The 23,501-nt window shown below is 37.6% G+C and overlaps 1 protein-coding gene across 3 annotated transcripts in view; it reads left to right on the top strand.

Annotated features, from left to right (window-relative positions):
• The window catches only part of SATB2 (SATB homeobox 2), a 195,840-nt gene that overhangs the window by 158,935 nt on the left and 13,404 nt on the right, over positions 1-23,501 (top strand). The gene's annotated exons all lie outside the window — the stretch shown is intronic.

Genomic DNA, 23,501 nt, shown 5'->3' with positions numbered 1-23,501 from the left:
AGGTTTTGAGATTTGTCCTATTGTCCACTATCACAGTCTCAAACACCACCAAAGAGGACCCTGCAGGGTTTCTGTCTGAACCTCCTTTTGTGTAGCAAGAAGAAAGCAGGAATGCATGCATGTGTGTGTGGAATGGAAGAGAAAATGAGAATGAAGGAAGCATGGAGTGTATTTCTTGATCAAGATATCAAAGGAGAGGTGGTCAAGGACTTGGCAAAATGCTCTACCCTGAGGTCTCCTTGACTCCTTTAACCTCAATTCAATCTCACATGCCTGGAGGAGAAGCCAGAAGTCAACGGGTCCATTATATCACTTATCATCCCAATACTGACATCTCAGTCAGTGCTTTCATGCTGTCATTGGTCATTTTCCAAAGTCACAGAGTGAATTGCCCAAATGATTAGACTCATGAATTCGTACTAGAAGCACCTAGAAGCAGCCTCTTAACATGGTCACAGTGAACTCAGAGCAGGTGGGTGATAAGAATACACAACTAAGTGGTGAAGCCCGCTGTCCTGGTCTTAGACTTGGGCTGGGGGCAACTCATTCCCTGGAGGTGAGCCCCAGGGCTTACCCTTCAGGACCCACCTTCCCCTTTCCCTGTCCTGTCCTTTCCTGGCAGAGGCCTTGTACAAGCACTATGGTACCTTCCTATAGATAATTAGACAAATATTCTAAGTCACACAAAGCAGTGGTTTTTAGATTTTGAGATTTAGTAGAAATTAAAATTAAAGAGGAAGCCAATAAAAGTTCACCAACCTTGTCTTTTGAAAAATACATTCAATTGAAAAATTCAAGGGAAGCTCCAATTTATTATCCATATCATTTTATAAAGTAAACTTTTTAATGTCAACAAATTAATGAAAAGGGTAGCCTCAGAACAAAAAAAAATCTTACAAACTATATAAATTCAGTGATATGAAAAACTTCCTGTCACCCTTGTTTTTCTTGTTTTGATGTGAACTAGTCAAAACTTCTGTGTTGAAGCAACACAGGCCAAGGACTAGTTTCAGGGAACTACCAACTTTGTATGGACTTTTTATTCAGAGTCCATCTTAGTTCAGTCTAGGTGAAGTAGAAACAGAACAGAAATGAAAAACTGATTGATCGTAGACACTTATTGCATTCAGTTTTTATCATAAGATAACAGTTGGAAATTTAGAGAAATTTGAGATAAAAATTCTAAAACCATTATAATTAAGGATCTCCCTCATTTGGATGATGATCCCTATACACTTCTTTCTCCATTCTTTGTTCAGAAGTTCTCATCTCTATGAGGTCCCTATGCTTAGGTAGCTAAAAGGATATTCAGTATAATATTCTAACTGACCAATTTGAGTAAAGTAAATCTTAGAAGCAGACCGCCAATTGATTTATGAGTTTTATTATCTCTTATGTTAGTATGTCAAAACTAGAGTGTGCTAACAATATTTAATGACTAGGAAAGAGTCAGCTTGTAATTTTCCTGTAATAGCACTTCGCGGCTATTAACATTAAGTTCTAATATCACTAAGAGAATTCACTTATTTTATAAAAGGCTATTCCTATCATTCAGATCTTAGCTAAAGAGTTTACAAATAAGGTAATTTTCTCTGCATTGACTTTGTCTTGGCCATTGATCTTGATCCCATAACTACTATAAAACTCTTCAATACATTACTGTTTTGGTTTTGTTTTTTTTTTTTTTTTTGTGTGTGTTTTTTTTGACATTGTTCTAGTCTCTCAGTGACACTGCTTTGAAATCCTGCATTTGTTTGTCAGCAAAATACAAAACTTTGGATTAATTTTATATTACAGTCATGGTATAAAAAATGAAAAAAAATAAATGGAACTAACTGGCAGAACTCCCGAGATTGGAGAATACAGTTGGCACAGCTGCTGTGACTTAGGAGGGACTGTATTTTAAAAGATTTCAAACTACTAAAAAATGTTTATATTTATGAAAAAGCTAAGCCATTGGGCCCAGGGCTATGATTCATTTGTGCCTTTATATCAACTAAAATTTTAGGGAAATATAATTATTTACATGTTTGGGGAATTTTAAAATGCATACATAGGGTAATACTACTAGTTTGGTGATGTTACACTTTGTCTAGGCAGAAAACGCACCATCACTAAATCGTTAAGTATAGGTGAAATCAGTGATTATGAAGAGCTCCTGATATACTAAAATCATGCAGAAGTCTACTCCACTTGTGGTTATAGAAGGGTGCCATTTAAATTTCTTCATGAGTAGTTAGGGTATACTATTCCTTGATTTTTCTTAAATGGTAAAGATATGACCAATTGTGCATAATTACCCACCAGATTAGTCTGTTGAATTAGTGCCTTATTGATGTACTAGATAAAGGAAGGAGCTTCATATCAGCATTCAGTGCTTTCTGTGATGTGAGAAGTACCTTAGAATCTGAGCCTCTTTGCTCAAGGAAGTGAGGACATTTTTCTTGTCATTTGTTTGCAAATAGTTTACATATTGATAGTCCTATATTGCATGCAGTTGTGTTTCTTTGTTTTAAGCCACAAAAGGTTTTAAAATTTTAAGCCTACACTTCCACATCAGGAGATTTGACATAAAATCCAGCTTTTGTGTAACAATGCAGAAAATTCAGATCTGACCCACTAGGCCACTTGGCTGGAGCTGATACTCTCTACGCAAGACACACAGTCACTCTCCTGCTGCAAGATCCCCCTTGCTCACACTGTGTATGTGCACACACATCCTGTCCACTTGATTCATTTAGACCTTGCTCCTGTCATGTCTGCCCCGGTAAGGCCACCTTGCCTCTGTGACTCCAGCTCTACATCCAAAGGTGCCAAACCAAAGCTGCACATGCCTTTGCCCATGGTTCTGATTTCTTCCATGGTAGCCATTATATGCCATTTATTTTTATAATTCTAATACCTAACAGAATCCTTTGCATGTTTACCAAGAGATGTGTGTTTGATGGAGTTTTCCTTCAGAGATGAAGCTAGGTTATAGCTGAGATCAAGTTAGGCTTGGGGCCATTTAGGGGTGCTGTCAGCCCTAAGGCACTGTGGTCCTAGAGGAGTGAGGTTAGGAATCTATACCTCTCCAGGTGAGGTTCAGCTTTGATGTCATATGGGATTACCTGTTTTCTTCATATTCTTTCCAGTATTCTAAGCCTCTTCAGAAACTCATTTAAATCTTTGCTGTGTAGGGGCACCTGGCTGGCTCAGTCTGTGGAGTATGTGACTCGATCTCAGGGTTGTGAGTTCGAGTCCCACACTGGGACTACTAGAGATTACTTAAAAAAAAAAAAAAAGCCCCTGCTGTGTAAAAGGTGACTTTTCAAGCCCTGAACACATGTTGTAAACTAGATCTGTCCATCTTTATCATGACCCTCAGGAGGGGTAATATTGCCGTAGGGAGTGAAAATGGATTCTTGGGGAGCATAGACATCTTCACTTTACAATAGTTTGTGGCCCTCCCAAGGGACACAGTAAATAAAGAGATATTCAGCATATCCCTGAATATTCCATGAAGCAGGGGAGATGATTGGGGGGTTGGGGGAATGCCTAAGAGGTTTCCTTCAGTGGTTAATAATGAAAAAAAAAAAAAAAAAGGTTGTGAAATACTGATATACATAATGTTTTCGGTCCTTGTATAGATATGGTGAGAAGACCAATATAGGTGAGATGACATGGGAAAGTAAAACATTCCATGAAAAAGATGAAATAAATTCCACTTTTTTATTCCAAAAGGTCAGAGACAAAATTATTTCTTATGGTTATAGTGATTTTCCCCCTAGTGGTTATTATAACCTGAGGCCCTATAGTGAATGGATATCCTCAACTTAGAATCAAAACCTAGTTAGGTCAGGGTATTCTTTATTACCAACTCCATTTTACAGTTGGAAAGACTAGAGCAGAGACATTGAACCTTGCTCGCCAGCTGAATGAAAACACAGGCATTTTTGGCATCCAGTGTTTCCTCTGACCACACTCCCCCTTTAATGCAGAAAGAAGAAAGGACATTGCTCATGCTATGACTAGGTCACTGAGTGGGGTTGATTGGGGAACATTTGCCAAATTGTTCATGTCTGTGTAGTTTGTGCTTTATTGCTTTATTATATTTCCACCACAGTGTTTCCATGGCTTATTTTGTAAGTTCAGGAATTCTGAGCTTGCTGCTGTGTGGTTTCCTGACAAGGAATTGTTTTAAAATTCCATGCAATACACTGAGTAAGAATGTGAGACCTGGTGGGTGACAGCTGACACCAGTATTGTACCTCTGCTTGTCTGGATTGCCGCCCACTCAAGAGAATTCTCAGCATTTTCGAAGCCAACAATCCCTTGTCATTGGTATTAACCAGTGGTTCTCAACCAGCGGTGAATTTGCCCTTCATGGGATATTCGACAGCATCTGGAGACATTTTCGGTTATTATAACTTGGAGATGCTACTGGTATCTACTGGGTGGGGGCCAGGAATGCGGCCGTCTACCCTGCGATGCACAGAATAGCCCCCTAAAACAAAGACCTATCTGTGAACAGTGTCAGTAGTGCTGGGGTGGGGACACTCTGGAATAGATAGACCACTCATTGCCTAACACCATAAGATAAACCAGACAAACAGGCAAAACTATAAGTACCTATGAGGATGATTCTGTGTTTCCTGTATTAAATCCAGGAATAATAATAACAATGAGGATGATGATGGTGTCGGTGATGGTTCTGATTCTTCCTTGGCAGCGGTTAGCCTTTTTGGGTGTGAGGCTCTCAAAATGTGAGATTTGTATATGTCTTCTTTTAACCTTATGGAAAACCAAAGAGGAGGGTGGTTTTTGTCTACTCTCACATGTAAAAAACTGGAGCATAGAGAAATTAAGTAACGTGCTCAAAGTGAGACCTTAATTCCACACTTGTCTGACTTGTATCTGTGTGCTGGAAGGAACTGCCAGCACGCAGCAACCAGCATCCCCTGAACACATATTGTTAGGTGTCTGGTATTAGGGAAAGCCATTTATGTATACCATTTAATTTCTAAGCATTCTACTGAATAGATTTAGTTTTGTGAGCTTTCTTCTTTACGGGAAACTTAACACAGTGAAACCTATAACTCACTAGTGTGATGTCACAGAACTGATGTGACTGAAATTTGCAGTTTTCATCAGCTTTTTTGAGATAGCTTTATTTAGAACATGACTCTCAATGCTAATGTGTAAGTGTACTTGAAATCTATCTTTAAGCTGTGTGAATTCAATCATGCCTTTCTACTCCGTCTGTATGGGCCATATCTTGCTTTCTGAATTTGCTTCCAAAAGAACAACTTCTACAAAATAAGTAGGCTAATTAATTAACCAGTTAAGGATGTTTGCAAGTTCTCTAGCCAGGTTACTAGAATTTCTCCCCTCTTGGGTTCCTTACAAGCTGCTATTCAAGGGGTGCTAAGGGCGGCCCAGAGTTCTGAAACCCTACTGTAGGCCTGAGGACAGATGAACATGAACGCTCCACCATTTTTAATGACATATTGCAGCAGTTGGTTCTAAGTAGGTCCTCCCTTGGGAGAACTTTTGGAGTTTCTTAACATCCATGAGGAGCCACACTAACTTTTTTCATATTAACATTATGTCATCCTGCATGTATTTATTCAACTTGAAGAGCATTTTTTAGAAGTTTTTATTCATTTATTTTGAGAGACAAAGAGAGAGAGAAAGCACAAGCAGGAGAGGAGAAGAGAGAAAGGGAGAAAGAAAATACCAAGCAGGTCCCACACTGTCAGCACAGAGCCTGATGTGGGACTTGAACCCATGAACCATGAGATCATGACCTGAGCTGAAATCAAGAGTCAGATGCTTAATCAGCTGAGCCACCCAGGCATCCCTCAACTTGAAGAGCATTCTAGCTTTTTACCATGTTCAAAGTTTTCAATTTGCCATTCAGGAATATAAAGAGATTTGGAGGTCATTTGCAACCAATTTTTTTATTCTAGATAAAAGGACATTTCCATCTTGAGACCATTTCTTTCAAAATATAGTGGAAAGGTTTCTTTCAGCAATGATGTCAGAAAGTTGTAGAAGCTCATTAGAGTTGGTAGCTAAGCGAGTAGATTAGACATTACCTATGGCTTTGTTCTTTTCTAGAGGTTTAAGTAAGTTCATTGCCTGCTTTTTAAAAGTTTCTTAAAGTTTTGGTTTTGTGTGGTGTGTGTGTGTGTGTGTGTGTGTGTGTGTGTGTGTTGCAAGACAGAAATTCTGGCTTAATTTTTGGAGATATATTAAGGGAAATTGACAGTGATAGAACTTCCTGAAAATTCAGATGTATGGGCTATGAATGTAGTTAGGTTTCTCTACACCTGGAACTGGGAATTCAGCACTCATGGAAATTCATGGGCTCATCCTCTCCTTTGCTATCCTTTATATAACACACCTCTTCCCCATGTCAGATTCCTTCTGTTGTCAAGCTTTTCTTTCCCATCGTTATCTGATTTATCACGTATATTTTTATCTATTTTATAACTTCTATTTGCTACTCACAGTTTCTCTGAATTATCATTCTGCCTCCTCAGAACTTGACCTGCCCATCCATGACCTCTGCTCTACCTCCTGAGTTTTTTCTATTTATCAAATCCAGCTTTTTTTTTTGCCCACTCTATATTTACTACCACTTTAAAATTTCATAACAAGAGAAATTGACTGGTCCACCTTACCCTCATGAAGGCAAACTGTCTTGACATTTCATTTCCAAATAGTAATACAAGTGCTTAATTTAGAAGGTACTGCGTTTTCAAGGAGAGATTCTGCTTGGGAAAATATTAGAATAAAGTCAAAAGAATGGGAAGTAGAAAGCTAACTGGCTATATACCATCTGTACATGACCTGTGAATGGGTTGCCCTTGGGCCAGAAAGTTAGAGCCTTTTAGTAGATCACGGCTCCTATGACCCTGCATTTATCAGAGTAGATGGTTGCAGTAATGATTAACAAGTCTCATATGAAATTCTGATATCAAGGGAGATTTATATGACTTTTTAAATGTGAAATGCTATAGACATATAAGCAGTAGGAAACAAATGCCTAAGATTTATTTTAAGTTCTGTGTATACCAAAGTATTATGCCTTTTTATTTTATTGCAGTTTGTCTTACATTTATCATGTGCTTCCTTCCATGCGTTCAGGCACTGTGCTATAGATACTCATAGAAATTAAACGTAGAATTTTATAGTAATCTGGGTCTTCCTGTTTATGTCTTTAAAGTGGGCTCAACAATTTACTAGGCTTATGATTTTAATAATTGGAGTTAGCTTACTGCTTCTCATTCTTTGTGGGGTTGTTCTAGTGTTTTTGCCAAGCAGAGCTCTCCCTATGAGTGGCTGAACCTTAATAACATACCGCCTTCCAAATTAAATGTCCAGGGTTAGCTACTGGTTTGAAGTGAATTGTCAAACAGCTGGGTTCCCCTTCTTCCAGTCTTTTCCTGCCCTGTGGGGACATAGAGAACCTTGGTCTCTGTAGTAGCTTGCTCTTCTATGATTGCTATGTTTCTTTAAATACTAGCCTAATTTTGATATTTTGCATTTTTCAGAGGCAGCACAGTCCCTTCAGCTCATGCTCTTGGTTATTGATACAGCCCTTATTTTTTAGATGCTGAAACTGGAGAGAAGGCACTTTGCCTAACACTGCTCGATAGGTAAAGGGAAGAAAAAGGATCGACCGTGTCATTTCCATTGGTACAATAGCTTCTTGTTGATACAAGTGTCTGCAGTGCTCACACTCAGAAACCACTAAAAGCACTAATGTAATGATCTCTGTGTCTGTTTTTTTCAAGTTTTGGGACAGCAGGGTTCTCTTTGTACACATTGTCATAGTCTTTTTCTTCTGCTGATATTAGATGAAATGAGGTATAATATAAAACCTTTAGCACCTTGGCCAATACTTGATGTTCTTATAGGAAAATAAGACTAAAGATAATACTTTTGAACATAAAGCTTAGTTGTCTTTTTAAAAATATTGCTATGGCATTTGTTAGGAGATATTCTTGCTATTCTACTAGCCAACTCATTGTGACTATTTTTTTCCTCCCTCCTTTCTTCCCTCCTACCCTCCTTCTTTTCTTTTCAATAATCTGAAACGCTCTTTTTCTTTCTTTCTTTCTTTCTTTCTTTCTTTCTTTCTTTCTTTCTTTCTTTTTTTAATCTGAAAGAACACGGGGCAGTGGCTAATTTTGTGAAGGGACAGACTGGTTAAATATGAGCAATGTGGAGCAGACTGAGAAAGAAGGAGACAAAATAAATAGCCTAAGGCAGTGTATTGGAACACATCCTCCCTTCTCCTCCACCCGCAAAAAACAATAAACTTAAGCTAACATTAAGACACTTGTGGATATCGATATGTCATTGTTCTAATCAAGGGCCTCATTACACTTGATCTGTGAGAAGGAAAATACATTCCTTTATACTTCTGTAGATATCTAGCTAAGTCTGGCTTTTGGTAAAGATGATTAAAATTGTTTGATAAAACTGTTTTCAGGCCTCAAGTTATAGATATGATTGAAAAGTCTGGCTATTTTTATTCTCACATTTTTACTTATTTATTTAACAAGTATTTGTATAGCTCCTTCAGCATGCTAGGTATTAATTCTAGGCACCACATGTACAACAGTGAATAAAACGTATAAAATTTCACACGATATTGAGCAGTTTTCTCCTTCACTCAGAGTTGCATTTTTTTAAACAGATTTCGTTTTCCCTCTGGCTACCTTAACTTAATTTAGAATTAAGACTATGATTTAATGGGATCCATAGGTTCTGTTTCTTTCTCTGGTGTTGACTTTGGGTACCATCTCTTCAACTTTTCCAGTTGTTTCCAGAATGTACTGGATAACATCTTTAAAACATGTTTAGCTTCTCAGAGACGATATTACCTTAAAAAAAATGGCTTTTTGAAAGTATCAAAGCAGATTTTCTGAATCTATTCTCTAGAGTCTGAAGTGATTTACATAGTTCTAGAAAGAATTATATATGTAGATTAGTGATTGAGTGGCATTTTACAATGTGGTTTTGGTGGAAAACGAATGGATAATACGATGACCACTCCTCCTTAATTTCTCCTCGACCACACAGACACACACTTCTTTTTTTGCCCTGGTCATGTTCATTGTCTCTGCCTAGGGTGACTTCTCCAAGTAACAACCCTATTGGCAGTGGGGTGTGGGCTAATTCATTGTTAGTACTTGAACCGAGCCCTTCAACTGAACCGCTCACTGGGCATGTGTTGATAAAGCTGTGGTCTGCGGAGTGTCAAGTGTCTCTTAATAACGAGCTAATGTGGCATAAAACACATACAGTTTTAGGAGCCTGCTTCACATTTTCTCCTTAAATTTTCTACCAGAGTGTTTCTCATTCATACGTAATTGTTGGTTTGAGAGGTATTCATCATCTTTACAGAGGAAACAGGTATGCACATGTGCAGAGAAGGGCTTCCCCTTGTGGATGAAATTCTCCTTATTTGGTCAGAGCAGACGTGCTCATTTCACATACTCTGATTTGGGCCTAATCACTCAAACAAGTTCATAAATCTGGAAGGCAGTTGCAGCTGAAGCAGGGTATGAGGGTGGCCAGGAAAGCCCGGTCCCAGTGGCCTTTTTGAGACTAAGAGGCTTCATGCTGGGAAGCTGATGGAACCGACAAACTTGACCCACAGATACACTAATACAGCCATTTTTATAAGTTTTTGGGCTGCCTGATTCAAAAATATTTCAGTAGAAAGTAAAATATCCAAATGAAAGTTAGATTTCTTTTAACCTCCTTTTCTTTCTTTTGAAACATAAGCGATATAAATTGTCAAGGAGCTTATCCAAGTTGATCGAAACCATGGCTCTGCCAGAAGCTTGAGGAGAGGGGGTCCTGGACCGACAGAAGAGCTGGATGTGGATTCCAGGGCCACCACTGGAATTGGAGCACTCTGGTCTTGCAGAGACCACTTAAGTTTTCTGCAAACAACAACGATCCCGAATCTTTAGGATTGAGATTTACATGAGAAGGGGATTGCATGGAAGGCACCTGAGAAATAATAATGGTATCTGAGCATTATTAGTATGAATAATACTACTCAGAGAGAGAATTCTACTCAGAAGAGTAGTGAATAAGGGTATAATTCTGCTCAGAAGATTTCAGAGTTGAACCAAGGATGATGTCAGCATATGATTCTGTAACTAGCAAGACATAAGAGCGTGCGTTGCCTCTGTTGTGTACACGTTGTACACTTGTTTTGGGGCAGACTGAGAAACTCCGAGCTGTCTGGTTTCACCTGACCTTCCTACATTTCCAAACTCTTTTTAGAAAGTCATTATAAGTTGCTTGAAAGTAAGTGAGACCTTTTCTTAGGTCTGAATACAATCCCTTCAGGGATTAAAAAATGCAATTGGAGGGGCGCCTGGGTGGCTCGGTCAGTTAAGCTTCTGACTTCGGCTCAGGTCATGATCTAACGGTCTGTGAGTTCGAGCCCCGCGTCGGGCTCTGTGCTGACAGCTCAGAGCCTGGAGCCTGTTTCAGATTCTGTGTCTCCCTCTCTCTCTGCCCCTCCCCTGTTCACGCTCTGTCTCTCTCTGTCTCAAAAATAAATAAACGTTAAAAAAAATTTTTTTTTTTAAATGCAATTGGATATTACAAACGTAGATTGGTACTTTTTTTTTTTTTTTTTAAGCTTAAAAAAGCAAAAAGACCACTCTGCTTCTGCACAATCTCTGGGAGTTCTGCTGTCCTTCTTATCTTGCAACATGTTAGGATCCACAGAGTTGTGAAGATGCCATGCAGTGATGATGTTTGAGTTTCTTTGGTCTAGTATTAAGTAAGCATCTGCCACATCAGCAGCTCTGTACTGGCCTCCAATGGACTCAAACAAGGGGAAATAAATTTTATCTGATCTTGAGTTGCTTAAAGACCAGCAGGGAAAAGAATATAGACTTTTGCAGAACAGGCTAGGTAATGATATGTTGAGCAGAGATGCAAAATTCTCTAAGATCTTAGCATACTTTTTAGTGGGTCCTTCATACTGAAAATACTAATGGGTGGTTTTCATGTAAGTGACTCAATTCCTACCATCACTAACTGGAATTCTACCTCTTGCCCTCCCACATATGCAAGTAAACAAGGGTGAAAGTATATATGATTAGTGTCATTGTAGAAGTAATATAGAATCAACTCTAATTTACCAAAAACAAAAGACAAAAAGTAAAATGCTTATAAATTTTGCTCTTGATAGTACCAAATTATTTGAAGTGCAGGTCCCAACAAATGCATAAGTGATGGTCCCATGATTGAAAATCATAGGGTTAAGAATTTGATGATAAATACAACCATTTGATTTTAATTTTGAAAAATCATGATGTCTTGCTTATTACATAATGGTAGAAACAAACAAATTCTTTATTTGAAAGCAGGGCCTTCTGGTTATAATTTTTAAAAACACATTTAAAATAGATGATTGGGATTTGCTTAAATCTGAGTGTAGTATGGCATTAAAGTAAAAAGTTCTCAAAAACTTAAAATATTTCTGTTTGTGTTTGTTACCTGCCAAGACTTCCCTATTCACTGTCTCAGGAACTAGAGCATCTTGTAAAGAATAAAAACTACTTTCTATCTCTGTTTTCAATGAACTGTTTTGATAAAATGGGTAAAAAGATACTGTAAAGCAAAGGGCCCTGCAAGTGGTATAGACTCTAGTCACTGGGACTGGGCATGTGACCTTGGATGATTGGTTTTATCCCTTAGTTTTCTTCTACTTTTTTGTAAACTGTTATAACATGGATTAGGGGATCCCAAAGACTCTTTCTATCTGAAACACTCATTCTATGAGTTGGCTTATTTATTTCTGATTCCCATTTGAGTATTTTAATGAAAATGTAGAAAACAAAAAATAAAACCATATCACTCCTGGGAGGATCAAACGCGTTTTGGAAAAACAAAGTAGCAACAAAATAACAGATGATGGACACCCTTATATCTGCTCAGAGAGATCCAGTTGATTTTCTTATGATTCATAGTTATAGCAATTGCAAGAGAAAGCCAGCCACTGAGTTTTAAACTATTGTAACCAAACCTACCTACCGTGGCTTCTCAGCTGTTTCTGTTTAGTGTGGAAATCTAATGTGGCTGAAAACTACTGCTGATTTTTATTAAGTTGAAGTCTGGAACTTCCCCTTGTAATGATAGAAAAGCACAATTTCAATTAAAGGAAAACTGCCAAAGTTCTGAAATTCATTTATTTTATTATTACTCAGTTTAACCCTAGAAATGGGAGATCAAGCAAACTGGATAGATTTGACAGTTCTGAGGTCATAAGTTCAATTTCCTCACAAGTTGTTTCTAGATCTAATTCACTGCAAACCGTATAACCCTTCACCTTTTGATATGGAGTCTCTTATTGAATTGTGTGTCACATCAGGATCATCCTAATCACTTTGGGGCTAGGAAAATGACAGGTAAGTAAGGCCAGGCAAAGGAGCTCCAGTGAGCAAGTCTGGGAGGCAGAAAAGGGACAGGTATCACTTTCTATAGCAGACTCAGAGTGTGCTGGAGTAGGCTTGAATTGGCTAGCAGCGCTGATTGTTGAATTTTCAGGAATTTTCAAATTTTGTCTCACCTTTAGTAGAATGGAGCTGGCCATGGTGGGATTATTCACACTATGAGAACAGGCAAATGATCCAACTGGGGCTTTTTTCTCTGGAGAGCCCATTGTTACACATTTACTAGCACAACACTGAAGAGACTCCAATTAACTTTTTTTTTTTTTTAAAGCCCTGTGGATATCCGTGTATTTATTTTTCATAAAGACATACCAAAAAAGCATTGTATGAAAGAAAGGTATTTCCAGAACTGAATGGCTGATTGATAGTATACAGCTCACTTGATCACCCAGATATAAAAAATAGTTTGTTTAGACAGTCGTTGTTTCTACTCTTTCCCCTTCAACAGAGTTAATTTCTTAGATGTGATAAACTGAACGCTTTACTTCAAAATGGGAAGTTAGTTATGTTTTAAAAGGTACTCTAAACTTATGGAGCTGAAATCCATGATGTGAGTTCCTAAAGAAATACATATGGATATGGAAAGATCTTATTTCTATTGTGATCTAAATGAACAGAATGTGCTAAAGTGAGCATATAGTATATAAGTACGATATCTACATGCAAATAATTTTTTAAATATAGTTTTTCTCATTTCAGTGTTTGGACAGTTTGTGTCAACAGTATACTCAAAGTGTGGGAAAAGAAGAGTAGAAAGGAGTTATGGTGGACAAATGTCAAATAGTTCCATGTAAGGCATGATTTAAGGGATATACTCTTGAGAGAAATCCTCATTTGAGTTTATGCATCATGTGAAACAAAAGCCTCCCAGAGAGGTAAAGCTAAACTAGTAAAGCAGTGTGTGTAGTTAATACAGTCATGTACTTAGTAATGAAAGGAGAGAAGCAAATTGACGAATTCTTTGCTTGTAAAACACATCTGGATCAAATGCATCGGTATGTTCTATCAGTTGATGATTCTTTAATATATCTTCATATTAGAACTACTGATGTACCAGGGAAGAAGAAGTTTTCTTGTCATTTTGTTTAGAAGAAATCAACCAATTTATTTGGAACTCCTAGAACAGACGTATTAGAGACAGCAGGCTGTACTTTGATGGTCCCTACATACTTGCGTATATGAAGCAGAATTGTACAATACACTATGTGAACATGTCCTGTCATCTGTGTTCTCTGTTGCCATTATTCACATATAGAATGTGTATGTAATCAGTTCCTATTTTGTGTCGTATTCATCTGCATTTGCAGCATTTCAAAGACTAGTCTGAAACATCTTGGCACAGATGGGAAATGCAGAGTTGCTTTATAAGTTCCAGAACTACAAAGACACAGATCTAACATGTGATATTAATAAATAGCTTGGATGGGGGGGGATTAAAAATTAGATTATTTATTTAGAAAGTTGAAAGTCTTCATTTGTGATCATTACTCTTTTCTTGAAAGGAAATAGGTGCTGGGTTTTGTGTTTTGTTTTTTTTCTCCCATCCTCACGTTTCCCTTCTCCCCCTTCCTCATGTTTTGAATTAAAATCTAAAGACAGACTGAAAGAGTGTATATATAACTGCAAGAAGGATGTGGTAAATCATGGCAGTGGTTTGTGATCTCACAGACATGGTGGTGTCAGGAACTAAAGACCAAAGGCGAATCCTCAGCTTCCAATGGATTTACTAGAAATCCCTTACCCTTGTAGCATATCATGGATAATAGCATATCATGGATAATTACATTTTTACAAACGGTAGAGAAAATCATTTTGACACACACATAGTATTTTCCAGCCAGACCAGCTTTTCAATCTTTTACAGCTTTCATGCATTAAGGCTCGTATTTTCTTTGTTTATTTTTAAAATATTATCATTAATAATAGGCTTGTTCTGTGGTCAGCCTCTGAATAGAAGACACTGAGGAAAACCCCTTCTTCCCTGTTGCCCCAAGTCAAACATTCGATACCTTTTCCTTTGTAGAAGTTTGTGCTCTTCATGTTTTTCATTAAGAAAGTTATGGCAGCCAAATTTTCATGGAGATTTTTAGGAGCTTTGGTCATTTTTCAGCTTATTGCTATGTGTAAAAGAATGAATTATGTTTAGTGGCAAATCACTGAAAAGAAAAAAAAATTAGAAAAAGTCATAGAAGAAATACTGTCATCGATTTCTTTCCCACTACTGTGCAGTGGAGTGAATTCTGACTGGATAAACCTAGAAAAGGTCATCTCCATTAACCACTCAGCTGTATCAGAAGTCCAGGGCACAGAAAACATTGGGGGACAATATTCTCCTTTCTTAACCCTTTCGGATCAAATGTGGTATTTCATTTTGAAAATGAAATCCATTCCCCTGAGGCCTTCAAAACTTTAATAATACACAATAAATAAAATCATATCTAATAACTCAGTGGTTTCATCTGGCACCACCATCATCTTCTAGATGTACAGCAACTGCAGAAACATAAATACTTGCAGGCCTCGAGCGCCCAGTTTCTATTTGCTAAATAAACTTGGCTTGCTTTAAATTCCTCTGTGTGCAGTCATTAATACAATCCACTCTGACAGCATTTAATTAAAGTGCTTTTCTCTATTAAATTCATTAAAAGTCACCCTCCCCCCCCCCCCCCCCCCCCGCCCCCAAGTATAACTGCTTTCCAGATGCTGAGTGGCAGGGACCTATGAGCCTCACTTTAAATAACTTCTCATTCCTCTTTGTAAAGTGTTTATTACATTCAATTTAGAAACTGTTAAATATGGCTTAGAAAGAAAGTCAGATTCCAGGACATGTTCACCATCCCTTTAGCAATTTTTTGGAAAACAAATGTTGGTTTAACTCCTCTGAATAAGCATCTATTATCTGGATATTTTTTTTTTTTTTTTTTTTTACACTCTGTCAACACTCGTAGGCATTTAAGCTGGGAGGTAATAAAGATATGATTTTCCTCTCAGGGTTGGGGAATTTGCATCAGTTCTAAGCAGGTACTTGGCTGGAATATCTTTGCCTGCAGATTCAGGGAGAGTGAGCATAACCATCCAGTATTAATAGATTATTGACAGTTTAATGTCTTGGCACCTACTTAGCCCATGAAGTATAATAGCCAGGAAGCTGTCTGATATGAAAGCAGTCAATAGCATTTTCAATCAAAACCTTTCAGTTAATTGCCGGTTGACCTTAGAGATTTCCTTTAGGTAAGGCCGTCTTTAGTTTAGACCAAAAGGCCCATATTGATTTGTAGAGTTTATTCAGAGATGATTATTTAATACCCATTCCTCCAGTATCTGTGGTAAATTTTGCCTTTTCTGTGTCTACCAAATGAATTGTCTTTTGGCAGTGCTTTTCACAAATATTCCCTTTACCAGCTCTACTTTGAAAATATCTCATTAAATCTGTTCTCTTCTCAGAAATAGAAAGTTGAGAATCTTGAGGGAACACATGATCAAGTATTTTAATATGATAAGAGAATTTTGATACAATTTTTTGTTCAGTCTGGAATTATAATTCCAACAGAGACCCTGACAAAGCTAAAAACTATACTTTTAGTAAGGGTGATTATGTAATACCTTAAACACTACCCCTTAAAACAAATAACATTCTTTAGAGCCGAATGCTTTTTGGTCTCCATAAGTATCAGTGTGATATCAGCCTTATATTTAGCTTCTAGATTTTCTATACTTCCCTGATTTAATTTTAGTTCAATATTTTTATTTATTTTTTATTTATTTTTATTTATTTATTTTAATGTTTATTTATTTTTGAGAGAGAGAGAGTGGGAGCCATGGGGGGGCAGAGAGAGAGGGAGACACAGAATCTGAAACAAGCTCCAGGCTCTGAGCTGTCCACACAGAGCCCAATGTGGGGCTCAAACTAATGAACCATGAGATCATGACCTGAGCCAAAGTCAGATGCTTAACCAACTGAGCCACCCAGGTGCCCCAGTTTTAGTTGAATATTTTAAAAACAAATTTTAACAAAATCTAAAATAAGCCTACCAAAGCGGGTAGGAAACAGCAAAGGCAGTATCTGGCTTGAACTTTAAACCATTTGCCTTACTTTGGGTTGTGTGGTGTTGGATCTACAAAGATTGAATCAAAGTGGGGACAAAATTATAGACTTTGAATTGATTTTGTTACTTTTTTTGTTGGTTCTTCACATGTGGGTTAATGTCATTCATTATACTCCAAAGATCATCATTTTCGTATTTAATTTAAAAAAAAAAAAAAAAAAAAGACCTATAGTGCTTTCCGTAGTATTTTGTAGATAGGCAACATTCTTTCACATTTCATTCAGTTAATAGCCATTTTTGTCTCAGGCTTTTCTTGTGAAATGATCCATATGATCCATTTTAAAGCAAATATACCTAGTTTTTGTCTATTCTTTTTTTTAAAGGTTCCCCTTCTTTGACTTTTGTATGGATTCTCTCATTGCTATTTGCTGTTTTCCCCTCTAGCAACATTTTTTTTTTTTTTTTGCCATAGAAACTGCTGTGGACCTTTTGAATTCTATTGATAGTAGAAATATTCTACAGATTGGGGAGGAGGAGAGTGAAGCAAACTGATGAATGTATCAGTTTTGAGAATAGTAACCCACTAAAGGTATATCTCTGTTAGTAATTTTCAGATGATTTGGGGGAGATTAAAGAACTACATGAGCCACTTTATGCTATTGTTAGCCATACAAAGTGTATTGTGAATTTAATGCGTTACTACAAACTATTGGAATTCAACTCTTGTCAGTAATAACCATTTTTTAATGAGTGCCTGTGTGAACTTGCCCCTTTTTTTCCAAACCCTTAGAGCTATTAGATGTGTTCCAAATTTTAAGAAGACTTTTGGTTTGCATAACCAAATTGGCTATTACCAATACAGACAAATTCTGGACATTTTAGGATAAAGTTTAGGTTTCAACTGCTCACTCAAAACACAGTGCCTGACCCTGTGCTGAGTGTGTGCAGATGAACGTAACACAGACTCTACCCCTAAGGAACACGTAGCTTCATGGAGAGACAGGTACAGGGACAGATGACTGTAATAAAGTGTGTGAATACAGAGAAAAAAAGCACAGGGGGCCATGTTTGCCCTTATCTGGTGAGCAGGAGGAGCCAAAAGGCTCCCGGGGAGTAGTGCTACTCAGGGTCCCTTAGAGAATTCCTCATGAGAGGAGCTTTCTGGATAAAGGGGACATGAGGAAGTGAGGGCACAGAGATCAGAGGGACCAGGGGGTGGGGCTCCAGCTTTAGAGCACTGCCCAAAAGGCGAGGGTTGAACAAGGACAGGAACAGGAACAAAAGCTAGACAGGTCACAGAGCCCTCTTGGATGTGCAAGAGGCCTTGACCCATCTTACAGTCACTGAAGGCCTTTGGCAAGATGCTCTGTTAGCCATGGCAGGTGACCTACTGGGAGGAAGTTGTAGTAATTCAGATAAGAGAGATTATAAAGGACAGAATAACAGCAATGGGGTACATAGAAGGAAAAAATAATCCAAGAACTGTTTAAAAGCAATAATCAACAGCACATGGGATTGACTAGATGTGGAATTTCAGCTGAGGGGGAAGACTCAGCAAGAACTCTCAGATCCTGGCTGAGGCAACTTGGGTTGAGGAGGTCTTAGGGCACCAGCTGAGAGCATTAATGATTAATTCCCTGTGAATGTCATTTGTAAGTATGCTTGTTTTGTACTGAGTTTTCAGCTATTAAAGTAAGTCCACCTCTAAGCAAATTCACATTTGAAAGTATGATTTGACAGTTCTCGTGTCTGAGGACGACCTACACCGAGGTAAGCAAGTGTGTTTAGGAAAGCTAAGGCCATGTGACACAGAGACAAGACTGGAGTTGCTTTGTGAATCTGGGTAGATAAGGATGCTGCATGACTGGCTTCTGGAAATATAATGGTTCCTCCCCAGCTTGGAAACTGGAATTTTCTTGTGGGAAAAGGAATTGCCAATCTAGTTACTTCACCCCAGGGAATTAGGAACTGTGATTTCTCTTCCCAGTGACCATCCTTGGTATTCTGGGAACAGATTTATTTTCTTGAGGAAACCACTGTCTAAATAAGAGTGCCTGGTCCTGTCTGTTTGCCACCTCTCACCCCATGTACTTACCACAAAGTTTAGAAGCAAAAGTTTCCCCATACCTGGTTTCAGTTAGTAAGATCATTAATGTGGAGGATGTAAAACCAGTGTCCTCGTAATGGATTATAAGTGGTTTAGAACTTAAAAGAATACTCTAGAATTTACCTTTGGGAAGTTTTACCTCACATCATTTAATTTTTCCATATTCTTTTTCTCTTGAAAGAAAATAACACCAAGGAAAGCCAATCTCCAATGAAATTAAATAAATGAAGTTGAAAACTTAAGGTGTCCGATAAGCTCTCATTTGACACCTTTTCATGGGTAAACCACAAGGCATTTTCCGTAGAGATCAATGGCCTCCACATCACAGTCTGAGGAGAAAAAAATCCCTCTTTGATCATTTGACTTTGTTTACCCAGTTTGGACTTTAGGGTATAATAAACCATAACATGTCAGTGGTGTGGTAATGCTAGATATTTTGTCTTTTACCAGAATGGTTGACTATAATGCACTACTTAAGATTTGCTTTCTATAAAAGGAATATTTGTACTTTTATGTGTTTGATTCACACAGTACAGTTTTCTCAAGTCCTGTTATTAAGTGGTTACATTCAGAAAGCAAAAAATATGCTGAGGTAGTATTTTATTGGCGAACATCTAATATTTTCACTAACCATAACTGTCAGATTGTTCTGACTTCTGAGTGCCCCAACTGTAAAAATTATACACAAAATGTGGCCTATCATAGGATTCTAAATAGCCCATGTGAGGCCTCAAGCACATGGATTACCTTCTCTTTTCTTCCCCTCTTCCCCCTGCTCGTTAAGAATCTAATCCATACACCCTCTCTCCATAAGTAATTTAAACCCTCTTCTTTCAGAAACTGGAAAACAACATAACTGCAGTGTCACGAGTTGTGTTAACACATAAATGCCATCACAATTAAGGAGTTTTTTTTTTTTTTTTAATTTTAAACAAAGTCCTGGCTGAACTTTGTCAGGAAGAATATCTCTTCTTCATACCAGCAAATTTTGACAAAATTGGGTATGTGCTTTTTCAAAATGGTACACACAAAAAAGGTAACAATCCCTTTATAACCCATGCAAAATTAACATTAGGAGAGGAACTTCTCCATAATGTATTCTAATTTTTCCCAACTTCTTTGTCTTTACTTTTAACTCTACACTTGAAAACTTCAGTAGTATCTTCCGCCATTTTTAGTGTCATTTTTATACTTCAATTAGACATTTATTCACACTAACAAGAATTTGTGTTAAAACTTTCATTTAAACAGGACATAGTTTTGCATGTTTCTCCATTTACCAGCTAAATAGCAGTAAGCATGTTTGTTACATGTTAGTCTCAGGGGTTGTGATTTGGGGGTCAGAGCTCAATTTCATATATTCATTTCCTCCTCTGAAAAATAATTGCAATGGTAGCCATCGACATTGTGAGATTAATTTGTTGTTTTTAACAAATATGAAGTCCAAAAGATAGTAAGCACTTTGATAATATCAAAATTACAGGATTTAAATAATTATAGAAATTTGACATATGACTACCAAGCTGCATTATGTAATCTGTATGTAAGTCAAGGAAGAGTGAGGCTTTATTTCAGTTTGTTGGCAGTGGCTTGAATTTACTCTAGTGCTTTACCTTAGGAATCATTCTATAAGTCTTCATTGACATAGTCCTTGGCTGGCTACATGGTGTCTGTTCTTGCAAAGTACGTCTATTCTCTACCTTCATTTAACTTACCCTGTTTTCACTTAAAAGGAATCAGAACTCTGCTCTGGTTAAACTTATTGGTTGATATTTATTTATCTGAAAGAGTCTGTAACCTTTTCTTTTAAGCTTACCTTGAATTTCTTTTAAAAAATCAAATTTCAGATCTCCCTGGGTCATGTATTCCTGGCATCTGATGAAGTTGTTTTCATTTGGGCTGCATTTTACTTTACCTGAGACTTAGTTTAAGAATTTTAATGGATTGTTTTTATTTTGAACCCTTTGCACATCTTTTTCTCTTGGTCTTTTGCCATTGATGAGGTATTATGAATTTCCAGGTTGGTTCTTTTAATACCATTATGAATTCTTGGTACTCAGGTCGTCCTAACTTTTACCCATTTCAATTAGTTACCCTTGTGTCTTTAACCTGACTTAAGCTCCTCTTTCATTTGTGCTGGTGCAAAAGCCACTCTCTTCTTGATTATACCAACGAGACAGATCATGCATTCATTTAAAAATCAGAACTCCAGAGGTAACTGCCAGCTCTGGTCACATCCATGTTACTCTTATCTCATTGTAACTCAAATATAAGGTCTCTAAAGACACTTTAGTACCTGTACCTTGAATCTGGTCTTTAAGAGATAGACCTTCTCTGTGAATTCTTAAGCTAAGTTTTGTGTTTCGAGAAGACATTGTGAAAAGTAGTGGAGGTGTATGGGAACAGGGAGGAAATGAATGCTCATGAGTGTCAAATGAGATTGGGTTGGATGGGCTGGGAGCTGGTTTCTCCCAGGCAGAAGGACACATAGTTGTGGACTGGACCATCCTAAAGAGTTCGTTCTTCCTGGAACCTCTCATGGATTATATCTGTCACGTTTCCAGAATGCTTTGGGTCAAGTTCGGCCCTAAATGAACAAATAAACTTATTCAACAGGTGATAATGATGAAGAGAAAGATATCATTACCATTAGGTTCAATATATGGCCACATCTTACCTTTGTTGGATTCTGACAGGAGAGATGATTGTTTTGTATTGGCGTGGTGTCTGTTTGAATGAGAGAGTCATCTGGAGCCTGCTTCATTTACTCTCTGCCAGCTCATCTCCTTATACTGAAGAAGCAGCTCACCCAGCCACCTCTTCAGTGTTTGCAGATTCTGGCCACTCCCAATAGTCATATTAATGACTGCAACACTCTTCCCCACCACTCCCCGCAAACCATACCAGAGTTGTTGGTATAGTTGTTCTCAATTTGTTACCAAAGAGGAAATGATATAAGCCAAAGGCTGTTTTAAGAACTATGCTTCCTCCATCCCCTAAGTTTATTTTAACAGATTATTGTGTCACAGCGTTTTTATGCTTTTATCTTTGACCAAAGTGTTTATTTTGAGAAACAATTATTAAACTGCATTAAAAACATACACGATGTTCCAATACCATCTTGGTTACAATATTAAAGGAAACGCAGACTAAGGCTGGATGAAATTGAACACATATTTCCATGTCAAACTTCTTACCATTTTGCTTGTTTGTATTGATTTCTCTTGACGTGGTCTTCTTTTATTGAGCACCACTCTTTTTTTTTTTTAATTTTTTTCTTATTCCCTCTCTTTTTTTCTTTTAAATCCCTTTCCTATAGCTGTATGTGCTAAGAGCAATTGTAAAAGGAAACCAACTTATATTAAACCTGCCTGGAGTCAAAATGTAATCTAACACCTGTAGTCTGCAATTTGTCATCACTTCATGGATACTTTTTTTTTTTTTTTTTTAATAACAGATTTCCTGAGTTTTGACCTTAGGATACTGTATAATCCAAAAAAAGCAACAAAACTAAACCATGGTTTTTAATAAGTCTTATAATAGTGTTAGGATGTGAAATTACAACCGTAAGAGTCAACGCAAGTCACATCATTTGAAGTTTGAAATAGTGCTGAGTTGTGTATCTAAAAGAATGTTTTGCCTGTGAAAATGTCTTTGATAAAATCAAGAGACAAATCATAATGCACATGTAATTTCTCTTACACTCATTCTCTAAGACCTTCCTTGGTGTCTTGGCTCAAATAAGGATTTTTTTTTAACTGTAGGGTACATTTTGCATTTTATATTAAATGCTTTCTTTTCATTAGAAAGACAGGGCTATACTGAGTGTGATTCATATAGTTCAGAGTTTTTAAACTTTTTTGGTCTCAGTATCCCCTCTCACTGTCACTATTGAGGACTCCAGTAGTAATATATATCTATCAATATTTGCCACGTTAGAAATTAATTCTGAGAAAGTCTAAAATGTTAATTTAAAAATGATTGTAAATAATATGTGTACATATGTGTAAACAAGACATTTTAATGAAAAATAACTGTGTATGCAAAACAAAAAATGAGAAGAGTACCATTGTTTATATATATTTTTTGCAAATATTTTAAATGTCTGGCTTAATGGAAAACAACTGGATTCTCATAATTGCTTCTGCATTTAACCTGATGCAATATGTGGCTTTGGTTGGAGTAAAAGAAAGTCAAGCCTCACACAGACAAGTGATTAGAAAAGGGAGGAATATTTTAATTTTTTTTTAATGTTTATTTATTTTTGAGACAGAGAGAGAGCATGAACAGGGGAGGGGCAGAGAGAGAGGGAGACACAGAATCCGAAACGGGCTCCAGGCTCTGAGCTGTCAGCACAGACCCTGACGCGGGGCTCGAACTCACGGACCGTGAGATCATGACCTGAGCCAAAGTCGGATGCTTAACCGACTGAGCCACCCAGGCGCCCACCCAGGCGCCCCAAGGGAGGAATATTTTAATAGCCTCTCCAGGTAAATGTGATATTTTTCTTTGGTACTACAGGAAAACTTTGCCAGTGGTAGTTTCTTAAAAGTTTTTAAAAATCAGGGGTGCCTGGGTGGCTCAATCACTTAAGCATTGGACTCTTGATTGCAGCTCGGTCGTGATCTCACAGTTTGTGAGATCGAGTCTCGCATCGAGGCTCAGAGTCAGCACTGTCAGCACAGAGCCTGCTTGGGATTCCCTCTCTCCCACTCTCTCCGCCCCTCTCCTGCTCTCGCATGCGAGTGTGCTCTCTCTCTCCTCAAAATAAATAAACGTTAAAAAAAGTTAGTTGCAAAGTGGAATGTAAAGTCATATTGATAAACTTTCAGACTTTATAATTCATTGGTCTGCCTTGCACTTTGA

This window comes from Leopardus geoffroyi, chromosome C1 (genome assembly GCF_018350155.1).
Source record: "Leopardus geoffroyi isolate Oge1 chromosome C1, O.geoffroyi_Oge1_pat1.0, whole genome shotgun sequence".
In the NCBI taxonomy this organism is placed as follows: domain Eukaryota; kingdom Metazoa; phylum Chordata; class Mammalia; order Carnivora; family Felidae; genus Leopardus; species Leopardus geoffroyi.
Note: the sequence above shows the minus strand (reverse complement) of the source record. Positions and strands in the feature narration are given on the sequence as shown.